A 6000-nucleotide genomic window follows, 5' to 3' on the forward strand; every position below is an offset into this window, starting at 1 on the left:
AATAAGACGCACACTGCGTAATGAAGGCCTCCGTGCCAGAACTCCCAGGCGTACCCCCTTGCTGTCTCCAAAGAATAAGAAGAGTCGACTGCAGTATGCCAAAAGCCATGTGGACAAACCACAAAAGTTGTGGGATAGTGTTCTGTGGACTGATGAAACAAAATTAGAACTGTTTGGGCCCATGGATCAACGCTATGTTTGGAGGAGGAAGAACAAGGCCTATGATGAAAAGAACACCTTGCCTACTGTGAAGCATGGTGGAGGGTCAATCATGCTTTGGGGCTGTTTTGCTTCTGCAGGTACAGGGAAGCTTCAGCGTGTGCAAGGTACCATGAATTCTCTTCAGTACCAGGAGATATTGGATGGAAACGTGATGCAGTCCGTCACACACCTGAGGCTTGGGAGACGTTGGACCTTTCAACAGGACAATGATCCCAAGCATACCTCCAAGTCCACTAGAGCATGGTTGCAGAGGAAAGGCTGGAACATTTTGGAGTGGCCATCGCAGTCACCAGACTTAAATCCGATTGAGAACCTCTGGTGGGACTTAAAGAAAGCAGTTGCAGTGCGCAAGCCTAAGAATGTGACTGAACTGGAGGCCTTTGCCCATGAAGAATGGGCGAAGATACCCGTAGATCGCTGCAAGACACTTGTGTCAAGCTATGCTTCACGTTTAAAAGCTGTTATAACTGTAAAAGGATGCTGTACTAAGTACTAAGATTGAATGTCACTTGGGGGTTGAATAAAACTGATAATGCTGTGAGCACAGAAAAGACATTTGTGGTTATTTCATTATAACTGTTATGTTATATTTGTCTGACCTACAAGTGCCTCTTTAATGTAAATGTAAGCAAGATGACTGAATGATCAAAAGCAATGTCAAACTGGCCAAAACACTCAATTTCAGTGGGGGTTGAATAATTTTGGCCACAACTGTATGTGAGAGAGGAGCACCCTATGCGTGGGAAAGAGGAGCACCCTATGTGTGGGAGAGGAGCACCCTATGTGTGAGGGAGAGGAGCACCCTATGTGTGAGAGAGAGGAGCACCCTATGTGTGAGAGAGAGGAGCACCCTATGTGTGAGAGAGAGGAGAACCCTATGTGTGAGAGAGAGGAGAACCCTATGTGTGTGAGAGAGGAGAACCCTATGTGCGTGAGAGAGGAGCACCCTATGTGTGGGAGAGAGGAGAACCCTATGTGCGTGAGAGAGGAGCACCCTATGTGTGGCAGTGAAGAGCACCTTATGTGTGGGAGAGAGGAGCACCCTATGTGTGGGTGAGAGGAGCACCCTATGTGTGGGTGAGAGGAGCACCCTATGTGTGGGTGAGAGGAGCACCCTATGTGTGGGAGAGAGGAGCACCCTATGTGTGGGAGAGAGGAGCACCCTATGTGTGGGAGAGAGGAGCACCCTATGTGTGGGACAGAGGAGCACCCTATGTGTGGGACAGAGGAGCACCCTATATGTGGGACAGAGGAGCATCCTATGCGTGGCAGAGAAAAGCACCCTATGCGTGGGAGAAAGGAGCACCCTATGCGTGGGAGAGGAGCACCCTATGCGTGGGACAGGAGCACCCTATGTGTGAGAGAGAGGAGCACCCTATGTGTGGGAGAGAGGAGCACCCTATGTGTGAGAGAGGAGCACTCTATGTGTGGGACAGAGGAGCACCCTATGTGTGGGAGAGAGGAGCACCCTATGTGTGGGAGAGAGGAGCACCCTATGTGTGGGAGAGAGGAGCACCCTATGTGTGGGAGAGAGGAGCACCCTATGTGTGAGAGAGGAGCACTCTATGTGTGGGACAGAGGAGCACCCTATGTGTGGGAGAGAGGAGCACCCTATGAGTGGGGCAGAGGAGCACCCTATGTGTGGGAGAGAGGAGCACCCTATGTGTGGGAGAGAGGAGCACCCTATGTGTGGGACAGAGGAGACTCTATGTGTGGGATAGAGGAGCACCCTATGTGTGGGATAGAGGAGCACCCTATGTGTGGGAGAGAGGAGCACCCTATGTGTGGGAGAGAGGAGCACCCTATGTGTGGGAGAGAGGAGCACCCTATGTGTGGGACAGAGGAGCACTCTATGTGTGGGACAGAGGAGCACCCTATGTGTGGGACAGAGGAGCACCCTATATGTGGGACAGAGGAGCACCCTATGCGTGGCAGAGAAAAGCACCCTATGCGTGGGAAAGAGGAGCACCCTATGCGTGGGAGAGGAGCACCCTATGCGTGGGAGAGGAGCACCCTATTGCGGAAGAGAGGAGCACCCTATGTGTGGGACAGAGGAGCACCCTATATGTGGGACAGAGGAGCACCCTATGCGTGGCAGAGAAAAGCACCCTATGCGTGGGAGAAAGGAGCACCCTATGCGTGGGAGAGGAGCACCCTATGCGTGGGACAGGAGCACCCTATGTGTGAGAGAGAGGAGCACCCTATGTGTGGGAGAGAGGAGCACCCTATGTGTGGGAGAGAGGAGCACCCTATATGTGAGAGAGGAGCACTCTATGTGTGGGACAGAGGAGCACCCTATGTGTGGGAGAGAGGAGCACCCTATGAGTGGGGCAGAGGAGCACCCTATGTGTGGGAGAGAGGAGCACCCTATGTGTGGGAGAGAGGAGACCCTATGTGTGGGAGAGAGGAGCACCCTATGTGTGGGAGAGAGGAGACCCTATGTGTGGGAGAGAGGAGCACCCTATGTGTGGGACAGAGGAGACTCTATGTGTGGGACAGAGGAGCACCCTATGTGTGGGACAGAGGAGCACCCTATGTGTGGGATAGAGGAGCACCCTATGTGTGGGAGAGAGGAGCACCCTATGTGTGGGAGAGAGGAGCACCCTATGTGTGGGTGAGAGGAGCACCCTATGTGTGTGGGAGAGGAGCACCCTATGTGTGGGACAGAGGAGCACCCTATGTGTGGGACAGAGGAGCACCCTATGTGTGGGTGAGAGGAGCACCCTATGTGTGGGTGAGAGGAGCACCCTATGTGTGGGAGAGAGGAGCACCCTATGTGTGGGACAGAGGAGACTCTATGTGTGGGACAGAGGAGCACCCTATGTGTGTGGGAGAGGAGCACCCTATGTGTGGGAGAGAGAAGCACCCTATGTGTGGGAGAGAGGAGCACCCTATGTGTGGGACAGAGGAGACTCTATGTGTGGGACAGAGGAGCACCCTATGTGTGTGGGAGAGGAGCACCCTATGTGTGGGAGAGAGGAGCACCCTATGTGTGGGACAGAGGAGACTCTATGAGTGGGGCAGAGGAGCACCCTATGTGTGGGACAGAGGAGCACGCTATGTGTGGGAAAGAGGAGCACCCTATGTGTGGGAGAGAGGAGCACCCTATGTGTGGGAGAGAGGAGCACCCTATGTGTGGGAGAGAGGAGCACCCTATGTGTGGGTGAGAGGAGCACCCTATGTGTGGGAGAGAGGAGCACCCTATGTGTGGGACAGAGGAGCACCCTATGTGTGGGACAGAGGAGCACCCTATGTGTGGGAGAGAGGAGCACCCTATGTGTGGGAGAGAGGAGCACCCTATGTGTGGGAGAGAGGAGCACCCTATGTGTGGGTGAGAGGAGCACCCTATGTGTGTGGTTATATTCTATTGGTTTTTTTTCTATTCTAGTCTTTTCAATTCTATTCTTTTATATTCTTTATAGTCTTTTCTTTTCTAATCTTGTCTATTCTACTTTATTTTTTTCAATTCTATTATTTTATATTCTATTATATTCTTTTCTATTATTATCTAATTTATTCTATTCTTTTCTATTCTATTATTTTATATTCTTTTATATTTTCTTTTCTAATTCTAATCTAATTCTATTTTCTAATCTATTCTATTCTTTTATATTTTATTCTTTTCTATTCTATTATTTTATATTCTATTCTGTTTTATTATTTTTCTATTTTATTTTATTCTTTTATCTTCTATTCTTTTTTTATTGGTTTTCTATTCTATTTTATTCTTTTTTATTCTTTTATTCTCTATTCTATTTGAATCTATGATATTATATTCTTTTATGTTCTGTTCTATCCTTTTCTTTTCATTTTCGAAGTGGAGTCGAATTTCGATTCGAATTGCATCCGAATTTTGTTTCCTTATTTCGGATCCGTGACTGTTCAAATTCGGAAATTCGGATACGTCTAAATTTCCGAATAAGGAAAAATGTGTCCGAATTTCAATTGGGAATGAAATGACCTGTCTAGTGAACGGGCCAGAGGAGAGCAGCAACTAACCCCCTTCTTCATAAATAAAATCACACTGGGGGAGATTTACTAAAACTGGAGCACTCAGAATCTGGTGCAGCTCTGCATGGCGGCCAATCAGCTTCTAACCTCAGCTTGTTCACTGAAGGCTCCATGTACACGGGACACTTCTGAACGATGGAAACTGACTGCTGGAAAGCGTAGGTTAAAAAACATCTGTTTAGCCGCCTTTGCATACTGTGTTTATGCGTGTTTCCGTTTCAAAGCTTTTTTTTTAAAGATAAGCACAGGAGAACCTCCCAAATGCCCAGAATGCACTGAAAAGTGGTAAATTATTAACTATTTCAGACTGTTTCAGAGAAATACAGAAAGTAGAAGCAGAGACAACAGTATGTGTTGAGATAATTAGGTGTGAGTTGCTCATTAACATTTCTTTTGTTTCCAATGGTGGGAAAGGTGTCTGGTGGAGGGAGTCATTAAGGTCACCTGGCAGGGGGTCTTCAGGAGAAATTTGAGGTGTGAATGGTCATTAACATATCTTATGTTTCCAAGGGTGGGAGAGGTCTGAGGTGTGAATGGGCATTAACATATCTTTTGTTTCTGAGGGTGGGAGAGGTCTGAGGTGTGAATGGTCATTAACATATCTTTTGTTTTCAAGGGTGGGAGAGGTCTGAGGTGTGAGTGGTCATTAACATATCTTTTGTTTCCAAGGGTGGGAGAGGTCTGAGGTGTGAATGGTCATTAACGTATCTTTTGTTTCCAAGGGTGGGAGAGGTCTGAGGTGTGAATGGTCATTAACGTATCTTTTGTTTCCAATGGTGGGAGAGGTCTGAGGTGTGAATGGTCATTAACATATCTTTTGTTTCCAAGGGTGGGAGAGGTCTGAGGTGTGAATGGTCATTAACGTATCTTTTGTTTCCAATGGTGGGAGAGGTCTGAGGTGTGAATGGTCATTAACATATCTTTTGTTTCCAAGGGTGGGAGAAGTCTGAGGTATGAATGGTCATTAACATATCTTTTGTTTCTAAGGGTGGGAGAGGTCTGAGGTGTGAATGGGCACTAACATATCTTTTGTTTCCAAGGGTGGGAGAGGTCTGAGGTGTGAATGGGCATTAACATATCTTTTGTTTCCAAGGGTGGGGGAGGTCTGAGGTATGAATGGTCATTAACATATCTTTTGTTTCTAAGGGTGGGAGAGGTCTGAGGTGTGAATGGTCATTAACATATCTTTTGTTTCCAAGGGTGGGAGAGGTCTGAGGTATGAATGGTCATTAACATATCTTTTGTTTCCAAGGGTGGGAGAGGTCTGAGGTGTGAATGGTCATTAACATATCTTTTGTTTCCAAGGGTGGGAGAGGTCTGAGGTATGAATGGTCATTAACATATCTTTTGTTTCCAAGGGTGGGAGAGGTCTGAGGTATGAATGGTCATTAACATATCTTTTGTTTCTAAGGGTGGGAGAGGTCTGAGGTGTGAATTGGTCATTACAATGTGGGACAAGCTTGGTAGGAACATCCTGTGTTCAGTGTTTTGTCCATCTGAGCACCTTGGAAACGCTTTGCATGTATTTTTCATGATGAATAAAAGGCTCTGGACAGCATCAGGAACTGGAAGAGTTAAAAAACAATTTCAAACGCAAACACTTATAAACGGGATTTGCCACGTTTACAAGCGTTTTTTGCGTTTGAAACGCTGATAAAATTGATGTCTGAATGCAAGTTTGTTGCGTTAAACAAAACGACTTTCAACTCAACTGCCTGTAAACGACTGTAAAGGAAGATGTGTACACGGACATAGGAGGACATTAGG

Source organism: Staurois parvus, unplaced genomic scaffold (assembly GCF_062004578.1).
Source record: "Staurois parvus isolate SC_StPar_1 unplaced genomic scaffold, SC_StPar_1.0 ptg001869l, whole genome shotgun sequence".
Taxonomy (NCBI): domain Eukaryota; kingdom Metazoa; phylum Chordata; class Amphibia; order Anura; family Ranidae; genus Staurois; species Staurois parvus.